Source organism: Artibeus jamaicensis, unplaced genomic scaffold (assembly GCF_021234435.1).
Source record: "Artibeus jamaicensis isolate MK-2021 breed Jamaican fruit bat unplaced genomic scaffold, CSHL_Jam_final contig_233, whole genome shotgun sequence".
Classification (NCBI taxonomy): domain Eukaryota; kingdom Metazoa; phylum Chordata; class Mammalia; order Chiroptera; family Phyllostomidae; genus Artibeus; species Artibeus jamaicensis.
Genome location: NW_026521486.1, coordinates 70,615,347 through 70,635,084, shown reverse-complemented (window position 1 = coordinate 70,635,084; position 19,738 = coordinate 70,615,347).

The following is a 19,738-nucleotide window of genomic DNA, read 5'->3' as shown; positions in this document are numbered from 1 at the left end:
TGCTGGTTTCCCACTCTTCCAAGTCCTGGCCTGGCTGCAACAGCCTCAGACACATGTGATATAACATCTGAGGAAGACAGGAACAAAGAAGCAATGTCAAGAGATCTGTTCTTCCCACCCCAAATTCAAATACAAAACATGGTTTTCCAAAGAAGTATGCTTGTATTTGTTCATCATGTTCTAGGTTAGCATTAGGTCCATCTTTCTGGTACTTATGAGTTAATAGGTTGTGAGCTCTTCTGGGGACAGAACCACTCCTCATGTTTCTTGAGGAATATGGGTCTAATTTGTTCAAACCAAACAATTTCTGAAGGAAGCTTTGAAATTTAATAAGTTGGGAACTTTGTAAGTTTGGGGCAGTTTGTGTTCCATTTGTAGAAGAGTAGAAAATACCTTTTCAGCCCATAGAATTGAGCTATAAGCTCAAAGACTGAAAAGGGTGCACATTATGAGAAAGCACTATTTTCAATGTAAAAATAGTGAAATATATACCCATTACATTAGGACTCTACCTCTCTAAGCCCCTTGTGTTCTCCATGGCTTTGGTACATGTAGGGAGGACTGTATTTCTTCCAGCTGGTAAGAATTTTTATAGAGACATATAGATTTTTTAAAGAAAACCTTTCTACAAGGCTGAATAAGCAGCTATTTTAATGATCTGAAACCACCTAAGATTTCAATACGCTGGACTCGATTTTGATGCATGGTGTTCTATAGAAAGCACAAGAGAAAATGAATAATTCATGAATGATGTGATACATTTATGATTTATTTACAGCCCAGAACTCCTGGTAACTCAGAACATCAAACACCCTATACCCTGGGCTGCCATTTCAAGCAGCATTTCGGAGAAAGAGGACAAGGCAGAACACAGGAGATGTACAGCTGACTCTATATAAGGTAATAATTAAAAACCTGAATATTTCTTAAGAAATAGATTCTGGGATGATGAAAATAATAGGTGGCTTTGAGAAAGGTTGAAGTATCAAGAGATTGACCATTGATACCATGAGAGAAATTGTATATTCTCTTATTTGTTACAGCCTTCTCTCCATGCTTTTCCCTAATTAATTCTTCATGCTATCTTGTGATTTTTTTAGTCTTTCTGTTTACTCCTATTTTCTAATAAAATTTTAACTATGAAAGAACCCCAGATGCCCTGTAAGAATCAAGAAAGGTACATAATTTGTCCATTTTTCAACACACTTACTAGTTTGGTTTTTTCCACAAACATATTTGCAAATATCCCAGGCTCCTGTCTCCCCTGACTAGCCACGTCTTCATCCTTAGTCCTCTGATACTCAGCTGGGAGGCTGTTTCCAGCAAAACTCCTTACTGGGTGGTACATCTCATTGATCTGGAGACATCTTATTGGCCATCAGAGAGTTGAGGAGTGGGGAGGTGGTGGTAAGAATGACATTGTATCTCCCACTGGTAAAGATATATATTTTCTCCACAAAAATAATTATCATATAAATTAAATTGGGGAAAACAGCTGATAAAAATAAAATTGTATTTCAGACTCCTTCGTGAGTTCCTTCATGCACTGGGGACCCTGAGGCTAATGGACCCCCTCCTCTGCTGCAGGCCCTGGGAGCAGCGTGTGTCCTCTGAGCCAGGGAGGGACCAGATCAGCTGCCCCAACCATGGTTGAGGCAAATTCACAAGGAGGAACAAGCTTTTGGTGAAACATGCGTGATTTGAGGGCTCATTTCCCCGCAGGAGCCATCAAGTTCTACCTTTGCTACATGTAGCCACCCCAGTGACAAACACAGTCCCAGTGGTATCTTCTTCTTTATTAAAGATAGAAACCCGACTCTGACACATTCCCATTCTGCTAGGGGATTCTCACTGTATGATGCCTTCCACCGCCCCCTGTAGAGATGGAATTGATAGAAATAATCACTCTTCCTGGCAGGTGCTTTGGGCAGGTGTCTTTAGCATGAATTTACCTCTTCCATTTTCTTCAAATATAACCAATGCTTGTGGGTTAACTTAATTAGCTTGGGCTACTTTAACAAATTACCATAGACTGGGCAGCTTATAAACAACGGATATTTATTGCTCACAGTTCTGGAGGCTAGAATGTCCAAGATGAAGGTGCTAGCAGATCCCATGTCTGGTGAGAACCCTCTTGCTCGCTTTCAGACAGTCAGCTTCTTGCTGTGTCCTCACATGGTAGAGAGAGATCATGTCCCTTGTGTCTCTCCTTGTAAGGGACTAAAACCATTCTTGAGCACCCTGCCATCATGATCCAAGGCCTCCTAAATGCCCCTCCTCTAAATACTGTCACATTGAGCTTTAGGGCTTCAATGTATGAATTTGGGAGGACACAAGCATTCAGTCCATAGCAGAGTTTATTCCGAAGTTTAAAAAGTCAAGATAAAAATAAAAGTCAAGATAAAACAAAAAACTGGAACTCCAAACAGGTAAAACACATTCAGTGGGCCAAGGCCATGGTGCATGTGGTTCATGAGGTCCATTGGATATGTTGTGAAATAGATGGTTCTACTCCTCCTTCCCTTCCCTTGGGTTTTTGAGTTGGCCTGTGTGTTGTGATAAGAATCTTTTTTACTCTTTTAGGGCAAAGAATAGTCCTTTGCTTTAGAAGAAAGTATAAGCATCTTGCCAAACAAAGAGGAAAACTGGACTGTTTGGAAAATGCAGGCCTCAGTTAAATAGGAAAAAAAAGTAAAGGAATGGTTACAAAATGGAATAAACTCCTCAAAGGAGAAATCTTGGATGCAGTCTGATGTAGGCACCATAGTTTAAACATCTCCCATAAACCACATACACCACTGAGCCAAATCCCACTGGCAGCCTAAGTTATGATGCTTCTAGAGGGCTTGAATCTATATAGACAATGTTAACAACCTACAGTCTGAATACGGTGGACCAGCTGTGCTGTGAGTGAGTCCTGCTATAGCAGCGGTGTCACCAAGGATCTGGTCTTTTGAGAGCATTCGTCATTGCAAGGGTAGAGGTAGGATGTAGGAATGAGTGACTTCCCAAGAAATCTGCTTTTGCTAAGACGGTTTTCTCATCCAATACTTTCTCTGGAGCCAACTGCCAGGATCAGAATCAATCTCCTGCCAGGCCCTGTAATGACCAGTGAGGCAACTCACCTAAAAAAATGTTTGAGCCTTGAGCTCAAATGCAGCCTATGAGGTAGCCCAGAATGTCAGCCAGAGAAAAAACAGCTAAACCAACCTATTTATTTCAAATATGCTGAAATGCTCTGGTCTGCATGATAAGTACAGTACAGTGAACGTAGGAGGTTCAGCCTGGGCCAGAGCTGATCACAAATGAGCTACACACAATGGCAATTAGGTTTTAACTGGCAGACTAAGCCCACCCGGCTCTCTAGAGCATTGTGTTGAGGAGGAGCCTGAGGCTGTATCTGAATCCTATAGGGAAGATGTTGGGAACCTTGCCCCAGGTCTCAAGCACCTGGCCTTTAGCTAAAAACATTGCCTTGATTACCAGAACCTGTAATCAACAAGGACTTTCAAAACAACCTCCGGCTAGCTTCCGTGTGCATGCGCTCCACAAGCCAATCAGCTACAGGCACATGAGGCGTCCACGAGTACAAGTTACACCCAAGTAACCAATAAGCGGACCCTCCTTTGTCTCAAGCTAGCCAATAGCAAGCAACCTAATCTCCTTCCTCTCCCTCCTCCCCTATATATATACCCAGTTCGGAAAAAAGAAAGTTTGCAGCTTGATCAGAATCTTTTGTCTTGCTGCCATTCTTCGCGCCTCTTGTCCTCCCAACCCATTTGTTCTAGGTAGGTGGTCGAGCTCCAGTTGACTGCTCTGCGGGCCAGAGCAGGAAGAGGACCATGACCAGTAGCAGCTCCATGGAGATGGAAGAGTAACGGTCATGTGTCAAATCCATGCCATCTCTACACCACATATTAACAATGAATGCATGGCTCTAGAAAGGTAGGTTTGAAAACCTACTTCTAGTAATGAAAACCTTTGACTCTTGGAATGAAGAGTCTGGACTTTGTTTTGTGAAATTTTGTGGTTCATTTGGTCAGAACAGTAGTTCTAAAAATATGGAATACAGATGCCTTTAGCAGGGTCCATTCTCTCCTTTTGACAGCAGGTCTACACCCAGCCTCCTAAACATTCAGTCACATCTTACACTTAAATCAACTCAAAGCATTTGAGTTCGCAGCTCTGTTGCAGGAAATTCAAGAACCACTGAAAGATTGTGAGTTGAAAAATGACACGATCGAAACATATTTTAGGAAGATTATTCTTGCAGAGATGCAACAACAGATAGATTCGGGGGAAAAAGAGTAGAAGCTGCAATATCAGTTAAGGAGCCCCTGGAACCTTCCCTTTAAGGTATGTGTATCTAAAGTAGGACTGTGGGAATAAAGAGTGAGTTAAGGAACACTGAAGAAGTGATATCAGGATGTAGATTGGGTGTGGTGGATGGAAGGAAGAGAGACTTCACAATAATGTCAAAATTTAAATGTGGGGGACTAAGTAGAGATGGATGATCACATTAACATACATAGGAACCTCAAACAGAGGAACAAATTTAGGTTGGATATGGAGAGGGAGGAGAGGATTGAACAACTATTAAACTTAGCTATTTTTCGAACAACTATTAAACTTAGCTATTTTTCTGAAGATGCTGCTGTTACAGATGGGCTCACTCACAACACAGCATTTCCCCAAGAAAAGCTGTGAATTGGACATGGTGTCTCATCCTCTTTTCCAAGATAAATGGAGGGAATCCAATTTGGACAGCTAACTGGGTTAAAGGTTTAGTCTGTGGCCATGGAATAAAGCCAAATTAACTGGGATAAAATCTGTGCCCTTGACCAGAGAGCAGAGGATGCACTGTAATCAGCTTCGTCTATTTCTGTTACAACATCTAATTAGGTATTGGCGTCCTGTCCTTAGCTTCTTGCCAGCTGAATGGTCACCTTGCCTTACTGCCCAGCCTAGCTATAGATAGATGTCACACTGAGCTTCTCTGATGCCTCAGCTCTCTTGATCAAGTGTGAACTGACAGGTTGAGCATGACAAAGAGTGGGAAAGGTTGGCGAAGTCACTAACGAGCATGGGCACAGTTGTGATGGATATGGATGCCTCCCGTTGCACCCTGACTGCCCATCCAGGCTCTGAGCCCTGCTTTGTGATGCTAGATCTGGAGTTTACTAGTGGTACTCTCTGCACATCCCCTACCCAACATTCTCTCAACCATGCTTGATGCCAAGACCCATTCTCACCTGTTGAGTTCTGGTTTAATTATCAGTTAACTTAGTGGCTGGGTACATTTTTGTTGTTTCTCTTGATTCCATAGGGTTGGCTGGGACTTAGGTGGATGAGGCTGGAACATTCAAGATGCTTCATTCACAAGTCCAGGCCCTTGGCAAGGACAGCAGGAAGCTGGACTAGGCTGGGCTCTTGTTCTCCCTGTGTATTCTCAGCTCTTTCCCTTTCCAATTGGCCTCCTTACATGGTCTCTTCAGCAGGATAGCTGAGCATCTTACACGGTGCTCAGGGATTTCCAAAGCACAAAAGGAAAAGCTGCTATACCTTCTGATAACTTAAGCCCCAAACTCTGTTAAAGTTGGACGTATTCCTACCTTCCACACCACCACCTGCAAAAAGCATCGTAGGTGTCTATTGGCCCAGTAGGAAAAGCATAGTCCCATTTATTTAAGGAATATCCATCCCTCATCTCACAGGCCTTAAGACCCACCTGAGAGAGAACCATGTCACCATATGAATCGGGGGAAAGAAAAGACATTGATCAGAGGGTCTGTTGCCATCAAACAGCAGCCATCTTGAAAACCCTGGGAGTGCACAGGCCTGGCCCCCAGAGCACTGCCTGACATGTGGTGCATGTGGAGTGTGGTGACTGCCCTGAGTGCAGCGACAAGGGGTTGGAGGAGAAGGGTTCCTGCAACCACTGTCAATGATCTTGTGCTGGAGACCAGAAATGGTGCCACGGGGCTACTCAGGAGTCAGGGCTCAGGGCCCACATGCAGCTCAAGTTCAGAGAAAGGTAGAGGACTATCAATTACCCACTGCCCTGATTTCTACTTATGTCCATTGTGAATGTCATTAACCCCAAATTAGAATGTCAACACTGCTCTGGCCCCCAAATCTGAAACAGTCCTGTGAAAGAAATACTCCTCCGGCCAGTGGGAACTATCTGCTGGCCAGGCTGTGCTCCTGGAGCTGGGGTGCAGCCACAGAACAAACAACCCATAGGCACGACTTCCAGAGTTCCTTGGGGCAACCGGTCGACTACCCATACCAGAGACAAATTCAGAAAGTGCGCTAAAGAGGAAAAACAGGGCCCAGGAACCATGTGAACTAGGGCTTCTTCACCTGGATGGCACTGCTGAAACCAGCCAGTCCCAGGTACTGGGGGAGACACAGAAAAATTTCAAGAACCACACTCAGCCCTGGCTGGTGTAGCTCAGTGGATTGAGCACGAGCCTGTGAAGCAAAGGGCTGCCAGTTCGATTCTCAGGGAACATGCCTGGGTTGCAAACCAGGTCCCTGGTATGGGACATATGAGAGGCAACCACACATTGATGTTTCTCTCCCACTCTCTCCTTCCCTTACCCCCTCTCTAAAAATAAATAAATAAAATATTTTTAAAAAAAGAACAACACTCAAAAACTCGAGGCCCCCTTTCTTTCTTTCTTTTTTTTTAAAGATTTTATTTATTTATCTTTAGATGGGGAGAGAAGGAGAGAAATATCAATGTATGGTTGCCTCTTGTGAGTCCCCAGCTGGGAACTGGCCTGCAACCCAGGCATGTGCCCTGACTGGGAATCGAACCGCGATCGTGTGGTTAGCAGGCTCGCGCTCAATTCACTGAGCTACACCAGCCAGTCGAGGCCCCTTTTTTACATGGCCATAGGCAGGTGCCCTGCGTGCCCATGTCTAAGAGAGGTGCTTGCAGTTTTGAGGTGGTTGCACTTTATTGAAGAGCTGGAGGCTCATTGGACATTCTCTTAGATGATGCTGAGAGAAATGGTCCATAATAATGATTTTCAAACTCTTCTTTTCTCTCCCTCACTCTTGAACATTTTACATATATTCAGACAAACATTACAAGGAACACCAATTGTAAAAACACATACAAACCCAGATCATGTTGTCTAAGTGGTCCATGAGGGCTCAGATGATGGCCAGGTTTAGTACCTCCACCCCTGGGGCGCTCTGTGTCCTGGGAACCCTAAGAAAACCTCAGGGCTCCACGGAACACGGTTTGAAAACTACACACCCACAGAATGTGCCCTAGGCTGGTGGTGAAATTTCAGGTTGAATTGCTGTTCACTCCACTATTAGTATTTCAGCCATCCACTAATATTTCACATGGGGTGCTTTCTAATCTGTTGTTGATGAACTTAATTTACTTTCTTTAACTTTTTACGTTTCCTTTGTTCCTCAGAAAACCTATTCAAATCTTTCTTAGGTCTTGTAATTCTTGCCTATTTCTTATTGCCCTGCACGAAACCGTAAGGAAATGTTAAAGCAGGGCCCTAACCCGTGTGGCTCAGTTGGTTGGGCATCATCTCACCAAGTCCCCAAAACCACAAGGCTGCCAGTTCAATTCCTGGTTGATGTTTCTCTCACGTCAATGTTTCTCTCCCTCTCTCCTCCTCTCTCTAAAATCAAAAATTAAAATTACAAGAAAATGTTAAAAAAGAAAGTTGTTATTTTTAGACAATCTATAGTAATTCCTCCCCTCAGGAAATGCCAAAAGAAAAAAGAGCTCACCCAAATCCTAAAACCTTAAATGAATTGCAGCAAAACATGCCAGTGAGTATCACACACTTGCACTTGGTCCTGTTGTTGAGGAAGGTGTCCCTGAAATTCCATTTAAGATCCACTTGCAAAAATGACTTAGGTTCTCTGGAAAGTCAGGCAATTTTTTTAACGCCTTTGCCAAATGACTCCAGGAGGGATTCACTGTTTTCTGAGAACAGGAAACCCACTGTGCCTTGAACTGGGATGCCTGACAGCCAGGAGGTGAACCTCAGCGACCCCACACCAGAGATAAAAGGGCTGCTTTGAAATTCTTGCCCACTGGTTGACAGGGTTTTCATTATTTCTGTGAAGCCTCACACTGCAAATCTTTTAAAGGAACAGCACTTTGTTTCCCACACCCAGAATAAGTTAGCTGAAATAATAGCACATATTCTATGTGTCCTGAAGCTTCTGGAGGCTAAAGGCTGACAACCTACAAAAGTGACTTCATTAAAGATGCAGAAACAAAACCCAAATGAGTTGTAAGGATAGCAGATCAAGCCTGCACCCTGAAAAAAAAAGTGAAACAACAAAAAGAATCTATTTCAGTGGCTGGCAAGCAAAGGCCTGACAGAGAATTGGGGGAGGGGAGCAGTCAGTAAAAGCCAAATCAGGGTCGTGGTCTATTCTACTGCTGGATGGAGTAAGTGAACGAATGAGGAAGTGCCTTTGGCCACTTTTCTCTTTGCAAACTTGCATAGCGATCCCTGACGGTTTTAGTTCCGCGTCTTACCAGCCCTTGAAAGGGTCCCACTTTTTCAGAATTTAGTGTCATTTTTACTGACTTGCTCTTACGTCCTCCTTCTCTTTCCACCATCCAGAGCACCACCTGCCAGGTCCCTTGGAATGGGGAGGTAGGTTATTTTCAGGCCATGCGTCTGATGATTCATCAGGGTACAACTCTGTGTCACCTCCTCTGAAGCCTCCTTGTTTCTTACATTCATAATTAAGGTATGTAGCCACCACAAGCTTTACACTTTGTATTTACACCTTGTGCCTTACACTTTACTGTGTTGTGTATTTTAAGGATTTGATCCTTGTAGACACAAATGCTATCTTATTTATACTTGATTCTCTGGCAACATCCTCACAGAACTTCACTTTTCTGGATTTTCTGATCCTCGGATCTTAATTGGGAATTCTACATGTTTGGTAAATTTAAAAATAAATAAACCTATGCTTATCGGCCATTTTGATGACCTCTCTTCTGAAATAGCTGTCTTGCCCACTTTTTTATTGGGTCACCTGTCTTTCTTTTATTGATTTGTGGTGTTCTTTATACATTCTGGATAAGAATTGTTTGTCAGTTGTAAGTATTGCAAAAGTCTTTTCCCACTCTGTGTCCTCCTTTTTTTATTCTCTTAATGATGTCTTTTGGTGAAGAGAAATTTCTAATTTTATATAATCCAATTTATCATTTTATTTATGGCTGGCTGCTATTCTTTGTGTCTTAAGAAATCTTCACTTGGTCCCAAATCATAAAGGCAGTCTCCTAAATTTTCTTCTAGAAGTGTTATTTTTTTTCACATTTAGATTATCAATCCATAGAAAAAGGTGATCATCTTTTTTCTAGACAGAGCTGTGCAAATGTCCACAGCTCTCAAGGTTAAGATAATGGAGAGTGAGGATGCAGAGGACAAAAGGGATCCATTTACAGACCAGATGTCAGAGAAGGCTGGTTGGTTGAGGTGACATTTGAATGGACACCAAAAGAAGTGAGCAGGAGAGTCATAAGGATACTACTTAGGGACAGAGGGGGTTGTGGCTAGAATAGCTTCAGCGGCCCTGAGGTGGGCATGCATTACAAGTATTACAGAAACAGCAAGGAGGCCTGTGTGACTGACGTGGAGTGACCATGGCAGGAAATGAGATGGGGGGTGGGGATTCGGGGGGCAGATAATGGAAGGCCTTAGGGCTTTGATATGGGCGGGTATTAGTGAGATGCAGTTTTACATGATGGTTAAGAACATAGTTTCTGTTGGCAAATTATCTAATTTCAAGTGCTAGCTTTACTATGTATGTGATCTTGAACATTTTATGCTGCCTTTTTATGCCTCATCTGTAGAGGGTCCTCATATGTAAAATGGGATTAACAATGTCAAATTAGGCTTAGGATAATTCTGGCAATTTTTGGCACTAGGTAAAAAGCTGGCATTAAAACATTTCATTTTTTAACCTGTAATTCATGGAAGCTGTTGAGCCTTTACTTGCATAAATACCAAAAATGGATTTTTAAATGAACTCTATAGAAGGTATAGTTTCAGGCTACTATCAGGAGATAAACAGAGAGTATTACACTAATCAGTGACAGTACCAATCACTGATTACAGTGGCTGATCAGTGGTAGTATTTCAATCGACAAGTGACTGTGTATATCATCAACGAGTTTTCGATGAGCCTTGGGAATTGGTCTACGTCAGACTGCACGTCAGAGTGAACTTTCTCCAGGACGAATTTTGAGCATTTCATCAAGATGGCTCAAGCCCCACCTGGTGTGTGTTAGGTCAGTCAGTTGGGCATCATCCCACAATCTGAAAGGTTGCCAGTTCAATTCCTGGTAAGGGCACACGTCTGGGTTGCAGGTTCGGTCCCCAGTTGGGGTGCATGTGGAAGGCAGCCATTCGATGTTTCTCTTGTCACATCGATGTTTCTCTCCCTCTCCTTCACCTCCCCTTCTCTCTCTAAGATAAAAAAAAATTTTAAGTTTTTAAAAGATGACTCCAGTCATGTGAGTGAAGACGCATCTAAGCCATGAGGGTGTGTAGTCTATAAAGGAAGGCAGACCTTGTTGAAACAACATCAGTGCGAGTGCTCTGATGTGCAAGATAATTAGATTTCAGGTCTAGACTCTTCTGAAAACAGCACAAGCAGACAAGTACGTCAGGACAAGAATTTAATTCAGAGTGTGGGAGGAGAATAAATACTCTGTGGGGCTGGGCTTTCTTATTAAAGGGTGACCTCTGTGACGGAGCATGTGCTGAGGCATGGTAGATATTTGGCAGGGCAAAATCTTTGATGCCTTCGATTCACATCCCAAAGCAGAGAAAGAAACACAAGTGAAGAAGAAGTTGAGGCTTATTTTGATCCCTTATTTTCAAATGCAACAAATACTACATTTACATTTCTTGCTGCTTCAGTGCACCGTTAGCCTTGGACTGAAGAAATCATTTTTTTCTCCAGGGTAGTAAGTAGGCAAATGACTGAGCAGCATCCTCTGAGCTATATTCTGAGTTAGGGGATGACTGGGATTGTAAGAAGTCCTGTTCCCTTTTGCTGTATTCAACCTCACTTTGGAAAACATCCACCATGTTGGCCATGCGAGGCTCAGAGTTCCACATTCTCTGCAACCCTTGCTCTTCCCTCGAAAACAGGCCCAAGGGCAAGAAGAGTCACTGAGACAGGTTTCCGGGGAGTATAGTCTCATCAGAAGGGTTGAAATCAGTCTGTTTTAAGGAAAATGTTCTGACACTGACTCTTTGGGTACTTTTCATTGTACAGGGCCTAGAAGTTAAGTCTATGGGATAATATGGCAAAGAACACAAATCAGGGATTCTCTTACGAGAGATACTCACAGCTCCCCCCACGCCTCCCACATCCCCTCATTTCACCTCCACAGGAAAGAATGTGGCCGTGCTGTAGGCTCTGGCTCCCTTTCCTTGATAGGGCCAGAAACTAAGACTAAAAGCCTAAGAGCTCAGACTAGTCTGGGCAAAATGCACTCACCAAGTGGCGTGTAGTCGGCTGTAGGTCATGTGTGTGTGGACGTAATCTTGGCCAGACCCCAACTGAATATGACATGCTTCATTGCCCAGCATCATTTTTTGAGTATTCATTTCATTTGAGAAAAGAATTCAGGTGTGTCAGGTGTGCACGGTTCCTTGGCATCAATCCCTGCATCACTTTATATTCCTAATAGGTGGCATAGATTTGGTGGACCAAGAAAGCATATTCATCGAGGACAAACATTTGGACAGTAGAGGCCCTCAGAGAGCAAGGGAAGCTTTTACAGGTTTTGATAGTTGGGATTGCTTTTGAGTGCCAGCTGTCCGGGGCTTAAAATGCTAGACCAGCAAAGAGGAGTGAGAGCCAAGGCCAGCTCATCAGTCAGCTCTGCCTGATGCATCTAGAGGCTCTGAGCACCACTGTTCTGGCAGCCCAGCCAAGGAAGTCAAGCCAGGAGGATGAGATCACCATCACCTTATTGTGTCCTATGTGCAACCAGAGTGGGTGGCAGGAGAGCTCTCTTCCCAGAGAACATTCTGTCTTATTGCTTAGTCAGACAAGGACAAGTACACTTCCAAATGTGCGTACCTCCAAATTTCAGCAGGAGGTGGGTACAGGTCCACAATCCTTTCTCAGCAATTACAACACTCCAAAAACTCGGAAAAAGAGAAGGCTTTTTGTAAGTGTGGGGAGAAATTTCACTTGTGAGCAAAAACAGTTCTGACTGCAGTTGTGTCTCAGAGCTCTTACCCATCAATATCACATCTGCCATATGCATTTTCATTTTAAAATTTGGGTTTAATTTTGCTCTTTGAAAGGAGTTAAAGCTGCCCCAGTGGGTAGCAGAGAAGAAGAGGAAAAGAAGAAAAGGAATTATCTGTTTTAATTAATAACTCAGTAAGAACTGTTGTTACAGAAGATAGCTCATGGTATCTTAGTGGAAAATAGAATATCAAATCAGAAACAATGTATGACCAAAAGCAAAATGGAAAATTGTGGAAGGTCTTCTGTGCAGTGACAAGCAAAAACTAATGAAAAGTACCCTGACCAGTGGGCCTCAGTTGGCTGAGCATCATCCAGCAAAGCAAAAGGTCGATGGTTCGATTCCCAGTCAGGGCACGTGCCTGGGCTGCAGGCCAGTCCTGGCTGGGGAAAGTGCTAGAGGCAACTGATCAGTGTTTCTCTCACACATCAGTGTTTCTCTCCCTCTTTTTACCCCTCCATTCCCCTCTCTCTAAAAGTAAATAAATAAAATCTTTTTTTAAAGAACCAACAAATAGAAAACATTGCAAAGAGTAAACAATATAAAGCATGACCACACACTGATAAAATGGGCCTCAAATTGGAGAGGCGAACACATACCACTACTTTGGTCATAAATCAAGATACACAAACATTGAACATTGAAAGCAATGTGAATTTTCAGAAGGCCGATGTATTAGTCAGGGCTCTCCAGCATAACAACATCAATAAGATATGATTTTAATATAATATATACATATATAGAAAAGATTTATTTTAAGGAATTGACTCACATGATTGATGATTGTGGGAGCTGGCAATTCCAAGATCTGTGGGGCAGGTTGACAGTCTGGGAACTCAAGACAGAATTTCTATGTCAGCAACTTGATGAAAAATCACTAAGCTTGCGGTAAAATATCACAAGGTGATGGAGAATTAATGCATATGGATTTAGAGCTTTCATTAATTTTGTAAAAATTTCAACCATTAATTCTTCAAATACATTTTTGTCCTTCTATTACTTCTGGGATATCACTTACATGTACGAGGTCTGTCCAGAAGGTATCCAGGCACATAATATAAAAAATAGAAACATTTATCGAAGAAGATAAATGATACAAGAAACAACGTACATAGGATAATGATGTCTGAGTCCCCTTCAAAGGAGGCACCTTGGGACCTCACACAGTTCACCCAATTGCCATCAGCTGTCCCCTTGTACTTTTCTGACTCTTATCAGCAGTTTCAAATCTCTTCCCTTTCAAAGGTGATTTTAGTTCTGGGAAAAGCCAGAAGTTGCCAGGTGCCAAATATGGGCTGTAGGGGGTCTGAGTCACCTGGGCAATTTGATGTTTTGCCAAAAAACTCTGCACAAGACATAATGCATGAGTGGGGGGACATTGTAATGAAGCTACCAATCACCAGTTGTCCTTAGCTGCAGCCTTCTGAATCACCCAAATAGTTTCCACAGAGGAATGTTGCAGCTTAATGCAAAATTTTGATGCACATTTCGTTGCTCTATTCGCTCAGTCATTTTGAATGCTATGGCCACACAATACTACGCTCATTCAATGGCGTCTACTGCCCCCACTGACTAGTACAGTAAAGTCACTGACTAGTACCGTAAAGTAGCCCTTGTTCACACATGTGCATTCCTGTCCACTCTCCTTAGGTGCCAGATTATACTGATGTTGAGCAAACTGTTCTCATTGTATTAACAATGGCTGGAGTTTTTCCAGACAGACCTCATATATTAGCTTGATACTATCCCACTGGCATTGACGCCCTGTTTGTTTGTTTCTCTTTTTTTTTTTTTTTGCAAGATTTTAGTTATTTATTTTTAGAAGGGAAGGGAAGGAGAAAGGGAAAGAAATATCAGTGTGCCCTGACTGGGAAGGAATCGAACCGCAATCCTTTGGTTCACAGGCCTATGCTCAATCCACTGAGCTACACCAACAGCCAGGGCTGCTTTTTTCTTTTTCAGTCTTTTTTTCTCTGTCCTTCACTTTAGTTTTTATTACTATGTCCTTAAATTCAGTGATTTTATTTTCTGTAGTATCTAATCTTCTGTTAATCTAGTGAATTTTCATGTCTTTTTTGTTTTTCTAATTATGTTGATATTTTCTTTTAGATACTTGAGCATATTTTTAATAGCTACTTCAAAGTTCCAAATGTTCATTTCCTCATCTCTGTCATTTCTAGATCTGTTTCTGTTGGTTGATCCTTTCCTCCTGGGTGCGAATCTCATTTTCTTGTTTTTCCAAATGTGCAGTAAATAGACATTGGATGTTGGAATGTAAAATTGTATCTTTTGGGGCTCCTTTAAAGAGTGTTTGCCATTGTTGTGCTAGGCTTGATCATTTCAAGGTTTGAATGTTTCAAGGCTTATTTTTTAAAGCCTAGCACAGTGGGTTTAAGAGTAGCCTTTATTTTAAGGCTAGTTTAGTTTTTCTCAGACCTTTTCGTGAACTCTGGAAATTGTTCATCTTATCGCTCCCTAGTCTTTCTTCGCTTGGCCTCATGGAATTTCACTTCATGTATCTGCAGCTTACTCTGCAGCAAGAGACTCGAGAGAAGCCCAAATCAGATCTTTAGAGCTCTTTTTCTGCATTACACCTTCCTTTTTGGTATGCCTATCAACAAATTCCAGCCACTTTCACTTCTCTGAGGTGTCAACAACGCCACATGCCCTGCTTAGCATCCCTACACTGTGGTCCAAAAGGTGCCTCCAGGAGGAAGCAAGGGTGATTAGAAGGCTCCCTGACTGGGTTTTGCTCTCTTGCACCTCACAGTCTTGTAGTGAATCCTACCTAATGCTCAAAATCAGCTGTTTTAATATATTTTATCCACTTTTATTTTTTTTACAGCAGGAGGGCGAGTCTGGACCCAGTTACTCCATCATGGCCGGAAGTGAAGTTGGACAAGTGTCTTAAAGGACTTGGACAGGTGCTGCTGCTTCATCACTTGAGCATCTTGCTCCTGACCCATCATCTGACACCTAACTGTGTATAGATGACTGACATGTCCTCTTATGCAAGATCTTCAAGTAACTAGGAATAAGGAGCATTTAATGAATGTTTGTATGTGTGTTTATGCATATATATATATATATACACAAACATTTATATATATGTTTGTGTGTATTTATAGAGAGACCTTTAACTTAGTTTTAACCTTTATATAATTGTAATTTTATTAATTATTCCTCTTAGAAAATAAAAAATTTTGGTTAACATTTATTCCACTGTTTCACTTACAAATTATTATCGTGTAAAAAAACTACAATACTAGTCTAATTATAGTCTTTAGCACACTTAATTTTAATAGTCATATGTTTCACTGCAGAAATATTAATATATTTGTTTTTGTGGTTCTGCTCACCCTGCTATAATGAAATACCACAGACTGAGTGGCTTAAACAACAGACAACTTCTCACAGTTCTGGAGGCCGGGAAATCCAAGATCGAGTTGCCAGCTGATTCATTTCTGGTGAGGGCTCACCGCTGGGCTTGCAGGTGGCCGCCTTCTCAATGTGTCTTTACGTAGCAGAGGAAGAGAGATCTCTGTGCCCTTCCTCTGTCATCAGCACAGCAGTTCTATCAGAACAGCATTCGACCCTTCTCACCTCATTTCACTTTAATCACCTCTTTACCAGTCCTGTCTATGATACAGCAGCATGGGAGTTTGGGTTTCAACATATGAACTTTAGGGGACATAGCTTGGTTCGTGCAGATTCCAGTGAGGAATTATGTAAAATATGGTATAAAAGGCATAACGTTTCTGAATTTTTTAAAAATTCTGAATTATTAAATATCCAGTCACAAAGGTTTCTAATTAGGGACATTGGCTTATAGGAAAATATCCTATAATTTTTTTTCTGTGACAGTTGGGATGCTAGAAAAAGTTGCAGAATCAAAGTTGGGTTTTTTTTGACACACTGAGTCTTCAAATTCTCTCTTGCTGTTCACATGTTGTCAGTGTGCTGTTAAGAAGTAAATGATGTGTAAAGAAAAGACTACAGGACTCTACTTGTCCTCCCACAGATGATGTGTGGATAGCAGCATCTAAAAATGTGCTATCATTCATCTCTGCTGGTACAATATTCTAAGTAGCAATCGCCTTTCTTGGGAGTTATTACTGACTGTTTATACAAAGAATTCTTGGTAGAGAAACTATAGATGTTGTGTTAGTAAATGTCTTACATGATACCATGGAACATTTTGAGAGTGGTGAATATTTTTTAAATATCTTGCTTTGAATATGGGATTGGTACTTTACAATTAATATATCTAAGCCCAGTATGCTAATAAATGTGGAATCAGAAATTAGGAAAAAATTCTAAAATAGTTTAACTTACTAAAAAAGGTCATTGAAAAGTTACCATATTAAGATTTTAGGACTTCCGCCAAGATGGAGGCATAGGTGGATGTGCCGTGCCTTCTCACACAACCAAGATTAGAGAAAACTAAATATTAGCAACAGAAAACACAGCCAGAACACAGAAAATTGAACTTTTCGGAAGTCCATTAACAACAAATTCTTTAGCCTCACCGGTAAGGGGCGAAACCAGCGGCTGGTGAAGCAGGGTTGCACAGGAGGACTCAGCCAGACACACTCAGGCCGGCGGAATCCAGGCGCAGGGTCAGACCTAGTGAGCGACCCAGCGAGCAACCAGGCGAGCGACCGCAGGGGAGACAGCCGGGCCCGGGGCTGCTTGTTGACTGAGGTCGAGCATTTGTGCGAGGGTGGACAGGCGAGGGAGTGGGCGGTTGGACCCGGCCGGCAGGTCCCCACGGCAAGCGGCAGTGGAGGGCGCCGCCATTTCCCTGCTCTGACCCCACCTCCACATACAGCGTCATAACCCAGCGACTCTGAGCGGCCCGGCCCAGGTGAACTACCTAAGGCACTGCTCCTCCGCACCCAGCTGTGAGAAGCAGCAGAGGGGGTCGCCATTTCCCTGCTCTGGCCACGCCCCCACATAAGCGTCACAACCAAGCGACCTGGGAATCCAAGGCCCCCCTTCTCACACTTAAAGGGCCCGAACAGACCAAGAATGGCGCAGGAGGATCTCAGAGCCCCAGAGCCAATAAATCTAAGGGATGAAGAAATAGCAAAACTCACAGACGCACAGTTTAAAACATTGGTGATCAGGATCCTCACAGAACTGGTTGATTATACCGACAAATTAGACAAATATATGAAGGCGAAACTAGTTGAAATGAATGGAATTGCACAGGACACCAATAGCAACGAAAAGGAAACTGGGACTCAAATCAATGGAGTGGACCAGAAGAAAGCAAATAATGGCCAAACAGAAAAGAGTCAAGAAGCAAGAATTCAAAGAAATGAGGAGAGTCTTAGGAACCTCCAGGACATCTTTAAACGCTCCAACATCCGAATTATAGGGGTACCAGAAGGGGGAAAGGCACAGCCACCAGTGGAAAATTTATTTGAACAAATAAGAAAGGAGAATTTCCCCAATCTGGCAAAGCAAATAGACTTCCAGGAAATCCAGGAAGCTCAGAGAGTCCCAAAGAAGTTGGACCCAAGAAGGAACACACCAAGGCACATCATAATTACATTAGCCAAAATTAAAATGAAGGAGAGAATCCTAGAAGCAGCAAGAGCTAAGGGGACAGTCACCTATAAAGGAGTCCCCATCAGACTGTCAGCGGATTTCTCAAAAGAGACCTTACAGGCAAGAAGGGGCTGGAAAGAGGTATTCCAAGTCATGAAATCTAAAGACCTACAACCAAGATTGCTCTATCCAGCAAAACTTTCATTTAAAATGGAAGGACAGATAAGGTGCTTCTCAGATAAGATCAAATTCAAGGAGTTCATCATCACCAAGCCCTTATTATATGAAATGTTAAAGGGACTTATCTAAGAAAAAGAAGTTAAAGAAACATGAACAGTGAAAGGACAACAAACTCACAGTTATTAACAACCACACCTAAAACGAAAGCAAACTAAAAGGACAGCTAGATCAGGAGTGGAAACATAGAAATGAAGATCTCAAGGAGGGTTAGCAACAGGGGAGTAGGAGGAGGAGAAGGGGGGAGAAGGAACAGAAAATAAGTAGCATAGACAGTAGATAGAAAATAGATGGGGGGGGGGCAAGAATAGCATGGGAAATATAGAATCTAAAGGACTTGAGACACATGGTCATAAACTAAAGGGGGGTGATGGTGGGGATGGGGGGTAGGGTGGAGGGGAATAAAGGGGGAATAGAACAACTGTAACAGCATAATCAATAAAAAAAATAAAAAGAAAATAAATAAATAAATAAATAAATAAATAAATAAAAAGATTTTAAAGCTATATTATTTCCTGGTATATGATTTACTCTCTGTTCCCATGGCTTCTGTGTTAATTTAGGGTGAGATAATCAGGGGCTTTTTCTGACATGATGTACATCATTGTGACACCAACCAATGCTCCAATTCTGGGACACCAGCTGGGCATCCAACAGCTCATTTCAATTCTGACACTACCCAGAGTTAGCCCAGACCCCACACATGAAGGGCTCAGTCCCACAAGACTGCCCCCACTTCAGACTTCAGCTGCAAATGGGGTTCCAAAGCTACCGGTGCTTCTGCTTATCCTTTTGGGGTTTATCACACTCCCACCCTCAGATACAGTATTCACTCGAATGACTTACAGAAATCAGGAAAATGATTTACTTACTCCTACTAGTTTATTATAAAGGACATAACTCAGAAACAGCTAAATGGAGGAGATGTACAAGGCAAAGTACGGAGGGAGGGAGAGCGAAGCTGGGGTGGAGGCAGGTGGAGCTTCCGTGTCCTCCCCTGGCAGAACCAGGAAGCTCTCTGAACCCCATTACTTAGGGATTTTAATGGAGGTTTCATTGTATGTACATGATTGTTCAAATCAATAGCCATTGAACTCAGTCTCCAGCCCTGTTACCCTCCCCAGAGGTGGGGGTGGAGGTAGGGATAAAAGTTCTAACCTTCTAATCACACAGATTTTCTTTGGGTGGCAACCAGCCCCATCCTGTAGCTGTATAGAGCCATCTATGAGTTTTTCTCATTAGCATCCAAAAGCCAGTTAATTCCAAGAGTTTTAGAAGCTCTGTACTAGGAATCAAGAACAAAGACCAAATATTTTTATTATACCCCAAATATTTTTATTATTATATTTTAATATAATATAATATTATTATATTAAGTTTTTTGGGAGATGGTATTTTAACACTTATCAACAAAGATGAGTCTGAAGCAAAAACTGAGTCTAAGAATTACTTTTCTCTCTCTAGTGTTTTATTATTGTGGCTACTTTAAACTGTAAAAGTAACACATGCTAAATCAAACAACACAGAAGCATATAAAGTACACAGTCTTCTCTTCCCCACACCCCAGTCCAGTTCTGCTGCCATATAAATGCCATATGAATATTTTGTTTATTGGGTATCTTTTCATTGGGTTTACTGAGTATGTCTTTCACATTTATATAA